This window comes from Hibiscus syriacus, unplaced genomic scaffold (assembly GCF_006381635.1).
Source record: "Hibiscus syriacus cultivar Baekdansim isolate YM2019G1 unplaced genomic scaffold, ASM638163v2 tig00110015_pilon, whole genome shotgun sequence".
Taxonomy (NCBI): Eukaryota; Viridiplantae; Streptophyta; class Magnoliopsida; order Malvales; family Malvaceae; genus Hibiscus; species Hibiscus syriacus.
In genome coordinates this window covers 1,688,659-1,706,346 of record NW_024062564.1, presented here as the reverse complement: position 1 = coordinate 1,706,346, position 17,688 = coordinate 1,688,659, and the positions used below count along the sequence as shown (strand labels likewise).

The 17,688-nt window shown below is 34.7% G+C and overlaps 1 pseudogene; it reads right to left on the bottom strand.

The window, feature by feature from the left end:
* Window positions 1-1,039: 1,039 nt before the first annotated feature.
* On the bottom strand, window positions 1,040-11,639 carry LOC120212733 (annotated as a pseudogene).
* Between the last annotated feature and the right edge of the window lie 6,049 nt (window positions 11,640-17,688).

Genomic DNA, 17,688 nt, shown 5'->3' with positions numbered 1-17,688 from the left:
TTATATATTTCTTGATCGAATAAAATTTTAACATTTTAGATCATATTAATTTTAAAATAATATATATTATTTGAATTTTCTTTTCATTTTTCATTGCATGAATAAATAAAATTTCTATAAAATTATTTGATTAATATTTAAAAATTAATTTTGATAATAATTTCTAATAACTTTTAATAGGATTATTTAAAATATTAACAATTTTGTTAATTAATTGAATAATATCATATATTATTAAATAATTAGATACTTTTTAACTACGATGTATTTTAGCAAATTAGAATAAAATGGTTTTAATATTACTTTAACACAAATTTTAAATATACTTTGAATACATTTTGCAAGGGTAGTGGAATTTATTCCTAGTTGCATTTTCAAAAGGGTGGCCTATTTGTTTCAAGAAAGGCTGCTAAACCTAAAAGTAGAAAGCTTCTTGTAATTAGGACCACGAACTTCTTTAGTTGAATGTGCATTTCTTTTGTGAAAGACACTGTTGTTTCTTTAAATATCTGGGTTTGAGTTGATCGTTAAAATAATCTGAATAAGTATTATTTTATAACCACATGAAACAAATTAATATGAGAAATAATAATTAATTGAGCAGGTAGTGGGCTAGACAATTAAAAATGTTGACAAAGCTGTAAAAAAGTTAGGTTTGCATTGAAAACGATAGTTGTTGTGATATTTTAATAGTTGCCATAAGTGCTGGATAATATTCTTAAAGATTTTTTCTTTTTAAGTTCAACACCTAATCTTAACACTTTTATGTTAGTTATTGGATAACTTATAATGTCTGTCCTAATTACAAAAAAAAATCAATCACCGAAAAGTTTATACATTTTTAACAATTTTCATTACTGCAACAAATGTTAAATAACTTTTATTAGTAGTTATAACTAAACTCGAATGTTTTATGTCATTTATCGGACGACTTAATAATAGCTACAAGAAAAGTTGAAACTAATTGAAAAATGGTTATAGCTACAGGAAATGTCGGACAACTTTCACAAATATGAAATCCATCTCCCAGAATTGTAGACCAACCTTCCATCAACAGAAAACAGCCCAGCTGTGGACAATGAATTGATAAAAAAAAAGGTATCACCAAACCTCGGGACGGAGCTCACCAGTTGCAGGGGGCATCCATCTCCCAGAATTGTATACATTTTCGCCTACTTTCCAACCGGGGACATCCTTCATCACTTCAGCCTCGTACTCGAGATACTTCTTCCACTCTTTGACAAATCTAAATGATGCAAGCAAGCAAACAAACAAACATGAAAATGATCAATGCAGTTTAGCTATGTACATTGAAGTGGTCTGGATTGTTAAATACCTTTCATCTTCTTCAGCTTGAAGCACAGGTAATATTGCTCTACGCGCAGCATACTTTTCTTCCTTCAGTGCTCTACAAGATGTAAATATTTCAGGCCTTTGTTCTAGAATGAAAAATATCAATTTGCATCTAGCATATGTATTCAAGTTAGTTTCTATGGTAAAAACTAAATCATGGATAAGAAAATGGAACTAGAATAGTTGTACAGGGTATACATTATAAAAAAATAGGTAAAGTACATAAATGGCCACCCGATCATAGGGTGTTGTTTTGTTGAGTCTCCCGACTATTAAAAGTTACAAAATTATCCCCCGAATTATAGGACATCATTTTGTTGAGTCTCCCAACTATTAAAAATTACAAAAAATGATCACCCAACTATTCATATGTTTCAAACTCGTCATTTTCCATTAGAAAAATAATAGTCATCTGAGTTGAACGTTAATATAATAACTGAAATATGATAAAATCATTTTAATGATGTCTATTGTCACTGTCGTTGCTTTCAAGCACTGGCTCGATGATATGATGTTTTCAAGCATTAGATCAATGACATAATGTAAACAGAGAGTCGATCCATAAAATACAACTCGAACGGTTCTAAGATTAAATATTATCATATATCAGTTAATAGCTGTGGCGGAACTTGGTGATAGAGTTTGAGGGGTCAACTTAAAACTTTAAAAAAATAGAGGTTTAAAATAAAATTTTCAAAAAAATTGAAGGGTTCAATTATATATATATTTTTTTAAAATTGGGACTAGTTAAAATTTTTGAAAATTTGAGAGATGAGATTTTTTTCAAATTATGAGAGGGGTTCAATTAAGAACATTAAAATATAAATCTTTAATATAAAATTTTAAAAATTTTGTGGGGGCCAAATTAAACTTTTTAAAAAAATTTAAATGTCTAAATTATAATTTTTCAACTTTTGAGGGGGCCATGGCCCTCACAAGTCCTAGCTACGTTTCGCCTCTTGTTAATAGGATAACGTCCAACTCAGACGACTGTAAATTTTATAACTGAAAAGAACAAGATTTGGAACATATGAATAGTTGAGGTGATCACTTTATAACTTTTAGTAATCAGAGAACTTAATAAAACAATATCCTATAACACATGATCATTTTATATCTTTTAGTAGTCAAGAAACTCAATAAAATACAACCTTATTGGGGCCATTTATGTACGTTAGCCTAAAAACATAGGCAAGGTCTTTAAATTACTAAATTAGAACATAGGCTGCGGCTCATGAAATTATCATCCATGGTTCACATATTCGGAACAAATAATATCATTGTCAGGAAATGTGTCAAAACTTTGTCTTGCCTTTTTCCTTTGTACCAGCTTCTTCATAGGTTACATGCTAAAAGCCATTTGAAAGAACCAGGAATCCTGAACTAATTGTTTTGCCTTGGGAAAAACCAACGAATTACTAAAATCAGTACATAAGCAGACTGCTGCAATTCCTAAACTCATATATAGGCAGGCTTATAAAATAGCCTCAGTGACCAAAAATTCCATATAATATACGATTTTAACTAACTTTTTTCGGATTTGCCAAAATGACCAACAAAATCGCAATGCGATCGCTAATTCGCAACACGATCTCCATTATCGCAAATTCGCGTTGCATTTTCGCAATGCGATAGTTGAAAATCGCGTTGCGATGGTCTACAGTATCGTTGCGATTTTTCCAATTCGCAATGCGAATAAATAAATCGCAACGCGAATTGGGAAAATCGCAATGCGAATAAGTAAATCGCAACGCGAATTGGGAAAATCGCAATGCGATACTTACTATCGCAATGCGATAATACAAAATCGCAACGAGATACTGACTTTCGCAACGCGATTTACATAGCGCCATTCGTATTAACGCGTATTTTTTTTTTCAAATTCCAAACACGAATTTTTTCTTAATAAATCGAAAAATGAACCGTCCACAGTAACGCAACTCATAACCTCAAACCCAAAAATACAACACTCAGTCCCATCTCCATCTCTCACTCTCTACGGCGAAATCCGTCCCCATCTCCGAAGATTTCCGTCCCCATCGCCGGCGAAATCCCTCACAACCATTCACAGTCAAAAATCCCTTACAATCATTCAGAAATGGAAAATCAACCTCCGAGAGTTAGTTTTTTTATTTTTATTTTGAAATTTTTGCATTATTTTAGGTTTTTCATATTGAGATTGATGATAAGTTTACTGGTAATTTCAATAATAGATTAACCATTTCACTTAGATTTCTTATTAAATTCATTCGATTGCTGCCAATACTGCAAAACTGTTTAGCCTGTGAAGTTGTATTTGTCTTTGCTTTGTCTTTTGGTTGAAGTAATGCAGAAGAAGAATAGTTTCGAGAATAAAATCGCAACACGGAAATAACTATCGCAACGCGAAATAAAAATCGCAACGCGAAACCAAAATAGCATTGCGATTTTCATTTCGCGTTGCGATTTTCATTTCGCGTTGCGATTTTTATTTCACGGTTGCGATTTTCATTTCGCGTTGCGATTGTCTGGTCGCGATAGTCATTTCGCGTTGCGATAGTCATTTCCGCGTTGCGATTCTCATTATCTCGTTGCGATTTTCATTTCAACCAAAAGACAAAAACAGTGTTGCAAATTTTAGTTTCAAAGAATAAACTACTATTTATGTTTATTATTTTGTTTTTGGTATATCTTGACAGTGTAATTTTTGGTATATCTAACTTGGTATGTTTATTGTTTTTTTGTAGAAATTTTTTTCGGCTTCATTGACATTAAGGAATAAAGTTAGCCTAGCCTCTTTGCAATCATACGCCACGTACAGTTTTTGTCAATCGTACACCTTGTTTCGAAACGATCTTTGCTTGATTTGTTAACTTTTAGTTGATAGCCATCTTCCACACATTTCGTATACAAAGCTATCTTCAAGTCTTCCTTTGTATCAAAACAATCATCTTTCTTGATACGAATAACTTTTGTGTAACAATCAACTGCTTTCTTTGCCAACTCTTCTTCCGGTAACTGAAGTAATTCTGGCATATTCCAGTTATACTCCCGTGGCATTTTCTTTTCTTCGGGGACTTTTTCTTCTTCTTTTTTCTTCTTCAGGATTATATGAATTACAGAATGGATGTTCAACATGTTCATTCACAGTCGTAACTTCCTCCTCATTATCATCAACAACATCTTCCTCGGCAACGGGTGTTTCATCATCAAAATTCGGGTATTAACCAATATCAAAATCATTACACGCAGGGTCTGTTTCTTCTTCTGAAACATCATCAAAATCCGTGTATTGACCAATATCAAAGTCCGGGTATTGACCAAGATCAAATTTCGAATACTGACTAGTACTCACAATTTTTTCTCTTGGCTCATCATCGTCTAATTGGTCAATACGAAAACCGGAATTTGGTGCTGAAAGTTGATTTAGATTTGGATTAGAGAAAGGCTGTGGGTTTTTTGACCCACTTAGTTGATTACTACCCGCTACTGACCCAACAATACTACTTCTAGGTTCAACAACATACAATGTAACATCATCACTTGAAACATTAATGTAAGCAATGAATTGTTCAACATCTTCATTGTCGGTTAACAAATAAACTTTACCATTTCTCTGATAAGATAGCCTAAATCCACTTAGGGGCTCTAAATTCAATTTCTTTGAAACACGTAACATTAGGGTTTCATAAGTTAACTTCTTTAATGACAGTTTTAGTTGAAGATTCATTGGTAAAGGCATATATTGTAAAACACCATGAACATTCTCCCATGACCCTCCAAAACACAAATCTATCCAAACATGATCAACATTAGATGATTTCATGGTTGTAACTAAACAAACGAGATGCGAAACTAAGACCTGTTGCCGGATGGGGAAGGATGTCGTTGGATATTGGAACGAATGTCGCCAGAGAGAGTGATAGATGGAGATGGAATGAGTTGCGATTTAGGGATTTAGGTTATGAGTTGTTGCTGCTGCGTATATATATATACACTAAAAATTTGGCTTGCGAAACTAAAACCTGTTGCGAACTTTGAAACTCGCATTGCGATTCTGTATTATCTCGTTGCGAAAGTCAGAATCGCGTTGCGAAAGGCAATCATTTGACCATCGCAATGCGAAATGCAAATCGCAACGATAGAATCGCAATGCGAAATGAAAAAGGCAACGAGGATTAACATGCATAAACTTTTAACAATTATTATTGAATTCTAGGTACTTAACCAAATATTTTCAAACCAAAAGGAGTATATATGTTAACAAAACTTGCATTATGTGTATTTTATGTGTGCACTTTTAACATTTTCAGTTAGGATGTATTAGTAACTTGAGTTTGAACATTGCTATGATCTGTTCAGTTGTCATCACTTATTAGACATTCATTTGACTATCGCAACGCGAAAATGGCTATTGCAACGCGAAAATGGTTATCGCAACGAGAAAATCGCAATGCGAAATGAAAATCGCATTGCGATTTTCTCGTTACGATTTACATTTCGCATTGCGATTTTCATTTCGCATTGCGATTTTCATTTCGCATTGCGATTTTCTCGTGGCGATAACCATTTCGCATTGCGATAGTCTGTTTTGCCTTCAACATGAAACAGATTAAAAATCAACAAATCAACTATTACATTTCAACACAAATTATGTACACATCAATTAAACAAATCAAGATTTACAAATCATCTTTTACAAATCAATTAAACAATAAAAAAATAATAATAATTCTTATTTCTATCAATTATTGAATCAATGAATCAACAACTTTGTGACCCCGTACATCCATTTCACGCAGCTCACTTAAGGATTAACCTGCAGAAACCAAACATTTGCTCAAACAAGACTTCCTACACATCTAAAACCTACAAACAGCAAATTATTGAATTCTAGGTACTTAACCAAACATTTTCAAATCAAAAGGAGTATATATATTAACAAAACTTGCATTTGACTTACCAATTAACAATGAACACTTTCATAACGCGGATGCAGGTAGGCAGCGTCTCGAATATATTGCTCTAGCCATATAATGCCGAAACCACAAGCCTACTGCAGCTCTATCTCTATCGGTGGGAGGTAAAAACTTTGTGCTTCTCGTCGTCAAACGCGCCAAGCAAAGGCATACGAGAGGACCACAATCCCCTCTGGCTCCCGGCGATTGCTGTGGCGCGTTTTCGTCTCTGACAACTGTGACATTGAACTTCTTTGGCTTCTTGTGTCCAGAATGACTCCAATACTTAATCCCATACAAGAATTTAGCCAAATGAGAGTTCCATCCCTTGAAAATATTTCTCAAATCAGACAGTGATATGTAATTGATCATGCTGTCATACACTATTATCTTCAGGGATGGGAGCTGAAGTTGGACGAGAAGCCAGTGACGACGTTCCAAAACAGGGATAAACACCTGCGATCATAAGTAATAATTCATTTATTTGCGCACTTATTTAGAACACCTTTAAAAAATTTAAAAAATAAATACTAACCTTATCGACCTCCCACCATGCAGGATAAAGTTTAGTTTGTCCATTGCCCAACAAAAATGATTCATCTCGTTGATTCTTCAAGTGAACTGCGTGAAAAGCCGTCGGCATAATTGTATATAGCGAATTTTTTTTATTTTTCCTAAGCTTCCTTATTATTAGTAGACGTGACACCCACGCATCGATATGCTGTTTTACAAAAAAATACATATATTAGTGAATTACATTAATTTTTAAACAAATTAATCAAAATCATATATAAGACAAATATAGTCTTACCTCCCCATCCAAATAGCCACTGTCTTCAACCCCTAATAGCACACCCCACCAAGACCGATCAAGCAACAAAAACATTTCATCGTTGAGTTTGCTGAGGTCAGTGTAACACCCTTGGCTCCGCTCATGTAGATAAAAATCAACTGCGGTCTTAGCCCAAAGGGTATTATCCACAATTGTTTCTGGTAGTTGTCTCCTCTCCACTTCAGATACCGGAAGGGTACTAGCCGGTAACTCATACGAGAGCCAACTCTCATCCATCATGTCCGGAACCGGTGGGGGTTTCTCAATACTTCGATATATTACCCCATGTGAATCGGGCTCTGGAATGGTGGGAGGGACCTCTTCAACGATGACAGTGGCATCTTGAACGGTGGGGGAGAATCTTAAGGGAGAATAGGTGCCTCTTGAACGATTGGAGGGGACTCTTGAGGGATGACCGGTGAGTCGGACTTCTTCTTGCGGAGTCTTCGCACCATTGGGGTGAACGGAGACGTAATAGCACGTCCACGCCGTCTGATGCGTGAACTCCGTCGTGCAAGGAAAACCCGACGTAAAGCATCCACCTTATCGGGCCGCTAAAAAAAATTAATACATAAATCAGTAAATAAACAGACATGATATTAAACAAAGACAAATATGTTTCAAACTAGCATTGTATTCACCCAAATCATTATTATATCATAGTTCACAAAATGCTCAGATAACATTCCAGAAGTAAGCACTTATATAAACATTTAAAATGACAACATATATAAACATTCCAGAAGAAGATAGTTTACTTTCGCAACACGAAACTTAAAATCGCAACGCGAAATGACTATCGCAACGCGGAAATGGCTATCGCAATGCGAAATGAAAATCGCAACGACAAAATCGCAACGCGAAATGAAATCGCAACGACAAAATCGCAACGCGAAACACAAATCGCATTGCGATTTTCATTTCGCGTTGCGATTTTGTCGTTGCGATTTCATTTCGCGTTGCGATTTTGTCGTTGCGATTTTCATTTCGCATTGCGATAGCCATTTCCGCGTTGCGATAGTCATTTTCGTGTTGCGAAAGTAAACTATTCTTCTTCTGCAAATTGAAACTTGAATGGATTGCATTACTTCAACCAAAAGACAAAAACAAAACCAAAAACAAATACTAACAACAACAGTTTAGCAGTATTGGCAGCAACCGAATGAATTACGAGTATGAAAAATCTTAAACTTACCTCGTTGCGTAGAGTATGAACCTCATTCTGCAACGATGCTACCATCTCACGTAGAGCGGCTACCTCACCGCGTAATGTAGACACCTCAACACGTCATGCACCATCGTCTTTGCGTAAAGTACCGACCTCCTCACGCAAGACATTGACCTCATCACGTAACTCCCCTAACTCATCCCGTTGAGGTGGAGGTGGAGAACAGGGAGATAAACGTCGTGGCATCTTTGCCGGTCGCCTATCTTGCGGTGATGGTGGAGAAGAGGCTTGATGATGTGACAGAATAGGTGATGGCTGTCGTTGTGGAGGTGTATAGCCGGGTCGATCAGATGATGGCTCTGGGTGAGGTGATAGCTCTGGGCGAGGTGATGGCTCCCGAAGTGGAGGCTGCTCATCAACCGTTCCATCAAAAAAACGCTTACTAGCTTGCCACCAATCAGTGGCAAGCTCAGCTTCCGTGGGTGTCAGCCTCTGTAGAGGAGTGTTGGCCTCCTAACAATATAAAAGCTCAAACAAAGTTAAACGTGTACTAGTAATAACTTGTTTATAAACATATGGTAGTATTTATGTTAACTTACATTATTTATTGTCGTATACCGTAGTAAATCTTCCCATTGCAAGGTCCGTTTCCTCTTCTAGGAAATAGTCCTGGGAATATCATTTGAAGTTTTTATTGCATATGTCTTCATGGCGGGAAAGGCCTCAAATATTTAAATCTACAAACAATATAATAACAAACATTAGTAATTGTTAAATAATTACTTATAATTTTGAAAACATCATATCAAAATTCTTACCTTAAAGGTTCAAATAAAGCCTGTCAAAGTGTATTTGGAACCATCGCCATGCAAAATTTTTCGATCATCCAAGGCAGACGATAACTTATTCCATGTAGCTTTCCATAAATACGAGCCTCACGGAAACATGTTCCACGCATTTAGGTCTTCTACCAATTTGATTAGATCATTTGGAATAGGTTGTCTGGCCTCTCTGCCTAAAAAGTCGGCATGTAAAAGAATTAGAAGGCATACTCGGACAACGTCGACGTCATCCATCCGAGTAAAACCATCTTTATTATTCAAAAATCTTGTCAGGTTTTCTACGTGTAGACTCGGCCTCTCCAGCTCAGGAAAAACCCGGGATAACCATGATGGGCGGGTAATGTGTCTAGTGTACCGACCTACATCATCGTGTCCGAAGCGTAGACCGGTGATTAAACAAAACTCGTCCCGCCCAAAACACGTATACGCCGGTGGAAAATCAAACCATATCTCTTCATCACGACGTTGTATAGTCTCTGGTAGATCGCTAGTCATGGTTTGAAGAAACAGGTGTGTCAACATCGCATCTCCACCGGGATGTTGTACTTTCAGCCATGGCCCGAAGCATGTATCCTCAAACATTTTTCTTTGTGCAGGTGAAAGCTTCGACGCAATTGTTTTGGCCAGGCTGACTTTATTTCTCAAGGTAAATTGAGCCGAATAAAAGTTCTACAAAAACAATAAACATACTAAATTAGATATACCAAAAACTACACTGTGAAGATATACCAAAAACAATAATAAACATAAATAGTAGTAGTTTATTCTTCAAACTTAAATATGCAACACTGTGAATTTCGTATTTGTCTTTGTTTTTTGGTTGAAGTAATGCAATTCATTCAAGTTTCAATTTGCAAAAGCAGAATAATTTCTGAAAATGAAAATCGCAACACGAAAATGACTATCGCAACGCGAAACTAAAATCGCGTTGCGATTTGCATTTCGCGTTGCGATTATTGGTTGATTTAATAAGCAATCTAAGTGAAATGGTTAATCTATTATTGAAATTACCAGTAAAATTATCATCAATTTCAATATGAAAAACCTAATAATAATGCAAAAATTTCAAAAAGAAAATAATTAAAAAAACTAACCCTCGTTGGTTGATTTGGTTGATTTTCCATTTCTGATTGTGAGTGTGACTCTCAGAGATTTAGATAGACGGATTTCGCCGGAGATGGGGACGGATTTCGTCGGAGATGGGTGAGAGAGTGAGAGATGGAGATGGGACTGAGTTGTGATTTTAGGTTGTAGGTTATGAGTTGCGATTACGGGATATACTGTGGACAGTTCAGTGTTCCAATATATTAATATTCATGTTTGGAATTTAAAAATAAAATACTTGGCCAGGATACTAATGGCGCTTTGAAAATCGCATTGCGATTATGTATTATCGCGTTGCGAAAGTCAGTATCGCGTTGCGAAGTAAGTATCTCGTTGCGATTTTTTATTATCGCATTGCGATAGTCAGTATCGCATTGCGATTTTCCCAATTCGCGTTGCGATTTACTTATTCGCATTGCGATTTTTCCAATTCGCGTTGCGATTTACTTATTCGCATTGCGAATTGGGAAAATCGCAACGATACTGTAGACCATCACAATGCGATTTTCAACTATCGCATTGCGAAAATGCAACGCGAATTTGCGATAATGGAGATCGCGTTGCGAATTAGCGATCGCATTGCGATTTTGTTGGTCATTTTGGCAAATCCGGAAAAAGTTGGTTAAAATCGTATATTATATGGGATTTTTGGTCACTGGGGTTATTTTCTCTATAAAATATTTGACAGATCTAAAAATATTTTTTAAAATAAACACATGTATATCAAATACATAAATTTTTTTTACAAACAAAATTTCAATACGGACACAATAGTTACTGCCACTGTTTTCAATATGACATGACAAAATAATGCCAGCCAGTCATAGCATGAAAGAACTAGCAAATATGAACGAAATATGATACTAATAATCAGTAGAATCCACCACATTTCCCAGGCTAATTTGAACAAACAACCTCAGATAAAGACCCATATATATGTAAAACAACAGAGCAAGATCTAACTCCAAGCTCCATCGAAAGCTAAAAATGTTTTCATTCCATCAAAAGCTTTCTAATAGAAGAGGTAAAGCAAAAGAATATTACCATACAAGATCAAGCAATGATCCCAAGCAACGAAATGAAAACAACAGTTTAAATGTAAACAAATACCATGAGCCAGATTGAAAAAAAACAACCCAGATAAGAAAATCCGGATAGAAGAAAAACAAGTACCTGCGGATCTTGTTCCCTTGGCCGACCCTGGTACATCCCATAGGAGAAAGCACCAAAAGCAGCTAGAAAGATAGCCATAGCACTGGGGCCCTTGTTGGGTATCCGACGGGCGTATCTGCAGGGGCGAACCCACCCGGAGGAGGACCAACATGGAAGATTGGCATGTCCTTTACACTCGCCATTCCTGACTTCTTTCTTATCACAGGCTCCGTCATTTTCCTTTCTTCTTTACTCGGAAAGTGAAGAATCTGGTGGCGGCGTTACAGAGGAGGGGTTGTCAAATCAGTTTGGGCTACGCTACCTGATGATTTATTTCCAGGAGCAGTTAGATTCAGTCACCATACTTTAAGGTTATAATTTCTCTCTCAAAGTTTTTAAAAAAATTCATGTGAATTATGGTGAGTATAAGGAGCCCCTTGATATACAATGAAGTTTTGTCAGTTTTATTATTATTTAAAATAAAAATTGATAAAAAAAATTTATATAAAATATTATTGTTTTTATTTAAAATTTTAAAATTTTTAACATTTTTAGTAAGTGTCCAACAATAATAAGACCGGTAGAAAAAATAATAAAATCAATAAAAATAATAATGTTTTCGTTAATTTTTTATCAGTTTTGTTATTTAAATAATAACAAAACCGATAATGTATTTTTAGGTGTATATTAAGGTTGTCGCATGTGATCATTTCCTGAATTATGATGTTTTATCATTCAATTATTTTTTCATTCATATTTTAATAATGGGTAAAGTATATAAACAATCCTCCAATTATAGAGTATTTTATTACCTACATACTATTAAAAAATATAAAATGATCTTTCAACTATATAAAGTTGCTTTGTTAAATCTCTTGACTATTAAAAGTTACAAAATGATCACTCAACTATTCATTATGTTTCAAATTCGTCCTTCTTCGTTAAAAAAATTGATGGTAGTCTAAGCTTTACATTAACCTATTGATTAAGATATAATAAAATATAATCTCATAATCTCAAACGACTATCATATCTCATTCAACATGCTTACATCCAACTGAGACGACAAATAATTTTTTAATGAAAAAGAACAAGTTTGGAACATAATAAATAGTCAAGTGACCATGTTGTAATTTTTAACAGTCAATGGACTCAATAAAACAACCCTATATTTAAAGAACATTTATAACTTTCAATAGTTAATAGATTCAATAAATGAATATACTATAATCGAATGATCGTTTTGTACTTGACCCTTTAATAATTGAAGTATAATTTTTAATTTAATTAATATAATTTTCTAATTATTCATTTTAAGATGATGTGATTTATTTTATTAATATTTTTATTAATATTTTTGGCTGAGAGCAATTACACTATAAACTTTTTGAAAGACTGAATTTGTTTAAATAAAAGTGAGGTCACGTTGCAATCCCTCTTTTCTTTTCTATATCTCTCGTCTTCTTCATACAAAACCTTATCTTCCTTCTTAGTAACTCGAGCAAAAGGTGAGAGCTTTACCAACCATCCTTCTAATCTTGGTTTGCGAAGGTAAGAATTGTCATCTCATTTTAGAGCTTCAATTCAAACCTCCAAATACAAATTTGATCATGGTAGCCATAGATGGGTTTTAGTAAGGTTTAGAGACCCAATAATTTTCAGTTCGTTTTCTGGGGGATTTGAGTCTTAAGAAGTGTTGTTAATCCCTCAATGAGTTTCAAATTAGAAATTAATTATTTCCTTAATCTTGTATAGTGAAAGAAGTGAGAGAAAGATCAAAGGCTAGAGGAAATGAGAAATTGATTTTTGGTTGAGTTGAGGACATTTTCGGAGGCTAGATCAAAGTCATTAGAATGCATCTAGCTAGTGGGTATTGAGTTTATGAAGCATGTATGAACCCGTGGTAAATTTGGTTGAAGTTGTAATCAACATGTTTATTGGCTATCATGACCCCTACTACCACACATAAGACTTAAATAACACTTGAGAACCTTAATGATTTTTTTTAGAGATTTGAGAAGTCTTTTTCATGCACAAATATGACTTTCTAGACTCGAGTATCAATACCGAAAGAATAGAACTGATATTGTTCTTTGATAGCCTAAAACGAGAGTTTTAGACTAGGGGTATCGATACTCGTTCATCGAGTATCAATACCATTAGCAAGTATCAATACCCGAGGGGTGGAGTATCGATACTAGGTTCAGGTCACAAATTCCAATAGTCCTTTTTGATATCGGTACTCATGTGAGTATCAGTACTAAGGGTAGGGTATCAATATGCTCAGTAGGGTTATCGATACTGAGTATTTTTTTAAAACATCGAAGAAAATTTGGTATCGATACTCAGGATGTTATTGATACCCCAACTTAGAATAATTAAGGTGGCGTTTGGATCGCTGGAATGTTTCTGAGGGAATTGGAATCTGTAAATGAATTGGAATCTGTCAGAAATTGGAATCCAATCCAATTATGTTTGGTTGGCAGGAAATGGAATTGGAATCCAATTCCATTTCTTTGGTTCGCAGACATGTCAGATGAATTTGATTTCAGTAATGTAAAATGACAGAATTGTCCTTGGTTTTTTTTGCTTTATTTTAGTTTATTTTACAACTTACATGTAGTAATATATTATAAAAAATTAAAAAAATATTAAATTTTTCATTTTATTGATTGATTATTCATTTCAATAATTATAAAAATCATGCTAATAAACATCATAAGTTAAAATCATCGCAATCAAAATGTTAATAAGTTACCAAAAGATATAACAATATTTCGATACATTCCAATCGGAGTATGTTAATTAGTTACCAAAAAATATACCAAAAACTATTTTATTCAATATATGAATTAGAAACCCGACACGACACGAAATAATAATAAAATTATTTTATTCAATAAAAACATTGACTTAATTGAAAAAAATTATATATAGAGGGGTATTATTGTAATTATTCCTAAATATAAGGTAAAATTATAATTTTTTTTCGGGTCGGGTCGGTTGTTTTCACCTAAACCCGAACCCGACCCGATCTGAATATCACACTTAAAAAACCCGACCCGACTCGACCCGAATATCACACTTAAAAATCCCTACCCGACCCGAACAAAATAAAGTTCACCGACCCGACCCGAAATAAAAAAAATATTTTTATTCAATAAAAATTGTGACTTAATTGAAAAAAATTATATATAGAGGGGTATTATTGTAATTATCCTAATTATATAAGGTAAAATTATATATATTTTCGGGTCGAGTATTTTCACCTTAAACCCGAACTCGACCCGACTGAATATCACACTTTAAAAAACGACCCGACTAAAATAAAGTTCACCCGACCCGACCCGAAATAAAAAAAAATATTTTTATTCAATATATGAATAAGTTACCAAATATTGATGATGGTAGTATAGTCAAATTCATTCCCTCCAACAGGGAATTGAATTCCATCCATTCTTGGATGGAATTCACTTCCTCATTTGATGGAAAGTTGAAGCCATGAGGGATTCAAATTCCCTTAGAAAACTTGAACCAAACATGGGAAAGTGTGGAATTGGATTCCAATTCCCCCAATTCCAAGGGATTCATGCCAACCAAACGTCACCTAAGGGTATCAACAATACACATTCTTCAAAGTTTCCAATAACCATTTAGTATCTGTACTAAAGAGTAAGTATCGATACTAAGGGGCTCAGTATCGGTACAATCGTACATTTTTGGGTAAGAAAACCAAGGGATTAAAGAGTTAGAATTGAGGGGCCAAATAATGCCAGAACACCATCGAATAAAACTAAAAGTGAAAACTGTGAAATACAATTACATTAGAAACAATATCAGCTAGGATGACATAAAATTGGCCTTGTTTGATGCTTGGGAAATAACCAAGACACTCGAGTTACTCTAGCAGTACGATGATCGTCTTATGTATAGAATATCTGGATATATCTAAGCAAGTACACGAGGTACTTCTATGGCTAACAAGGGCGCGAGGCCCGAGCACTCACGAGAAGTGGGTTAGTCGGGTGTTGTTTTTGATACAGAAATTTCAGATCTCACCCTAGGTATGCTAAAGGGATGTGTGTCCGAGATGTCGCAAACTCTCCTACCATACATGATGCCTACCCTAGATCCTGTACAACATACGTGTATGCTTATATTTATTTTACTTGTTAGCATGAGCATTTAATGAACCATGTAGTATGGTTAGTTGTTAGTGTGACATTGAGCTAGTGAGCTCATCGTTCGAAATTTGTTTTCGCGCGCATGTTTTTCAGGAGCATTCAAGGAGCTTATCGCGCAATTGACGTTCCAGATAGTCCAAGCATTAGAGTATGTCTTCAGTCTTATTAAAGGGAGCTCCCCGTTGTAAACTCAATACTTATGTTTGATTTTATGCCTTATTGAATGGTCTTTAAATGATTTTTTACAAATGTTTTAAAGAAAATTTTGGGTTAGCAACTACGGTGGTCCCGTGTGATATTCTAATTGGTCGACCTCGATTCATTTTGGATTAGAATGTTACAATCGCGACCAAAGTAGAGTATTAGGTAATCAACAAACACTAGGAATAGGGGTGAGAGAGATGTGCTCTCAAGCACGATCAGGAAGGTTTGAGATTTATAGGGTTGCGCACGAAATATTGAAGCGACACATCACAGGATGAAGGGTGGATAGAAATAAAAGGTGTATCAGATTGGATTCTAGAAACAAAAGGTTTTAATATTTTCTTTTAATTTGGTGTTTATACATGGAGGGTCAAGGATATGCAACGCCGATGCACAATTTTTTTTTGAAATATATGAATAAAAATTGATCGAAAATGAAGGGACATTTGCTTGGATACTAGGAAAAGCTAATGATTTGTGATTTTTTTTTTAATTAGGGCTTAGATGGCTAAATCGACGAGATAATGTGTTGGGATTATTTATTTCACGAGATAATGCTATCTCCATATTATTTGCTGAGATAGGATAAAATCCACAGTGCAACCGTAGGTCGCCATGCCGTCCCCGCAAGCTGTTGAAGGTCGCCATGCATGCATTGGAGGTCGCCATGCAATCCAACCAAGCAAGGTCGCCATATAATTGCTGCAACCAAGCTGGTAAGAAAGAAGATGAGAGTTGTATGGGGCTGCAAGATCATGACATGTGTTTCAAAATTTGAAATAAAAATAAAAATAAAAAAATTCAACTTTCACTTGCCAAAAGGAAAAGAAAACAAACGTAGGTGAAACCAACTTTACAACACTTGGGCCACACAACTCTCATTATTCTTTCTTACCAGTTTGGTCGCATCATCACATGGCGACCTTGCTTGGTTAGATTGCATGGCGACCTCCAACCATGCATGCATGGCGACCTTCAACAGCTCGCGGGGACGGCATGGCGACCTACGGTTGTATTATGAATTTCACCTTATCTCACAAATAATTTGGAGATAGCATTATCTCGTGAAATAAATAATCCTAACACATTATCTCGTAGATTTAGCCGGGCTTAAATGGTTGATTTGAAATGACACAAAATCGATTAATATATATTGTTGATTTGATGTTTTTACATATGTTTACATATCATTAAACTGATGACATTGCATATATTACATTATTCAAAAATGTGTGATGTGTCACGCCACTTAAAATGATGATATGGTATGTGTCACGCCACTAATTAAACCTATGTGAAAATGACATATTAGTAATGATCATTAATCAACTAATGATTTCATCTAAGAGTGGATTTTAACCAAAAATCAAAATATTAAGACTAAAATGCTAAAAATGAAGGAAAAAGTCATTTGTGTAAATATTGGAGTTAATTTTTTTAAATTATGCTCCATTTATATGTTTAATGAAAAAAATAAGTATCAAATTACATTATTTGTACATTTTAAATGCTTAAAATATTTTCGTTCAAAGTGAGTGTATAACGTTTATGATGTTACATTGTAGATACCTAAAAAATAGTGTTGCAAACGTTTACTCTATCTCGAATAAACATAATTTAAACGCATAAATGAGTAAAAGATATAATTTAATTATTTATTTGTACATTAATTCTTTATGATATAATGCATTTAATTTACATTGATACCCCTCATATATCAACGGTGGAAAGTTCACGTGAAACAATAAACCTAAAAACTGCTGGAATCACGTTCACGTAATTATATTGAATCTTCCTCCACGCACTCCTTGATTACCGTTAAATGGGTCCGATTTCAAAAATAATCAATCTTTTGAAAAATCCATATGAATCAATGGTGCTGATCTCAATAAAAGGATGTGGACACCATTTT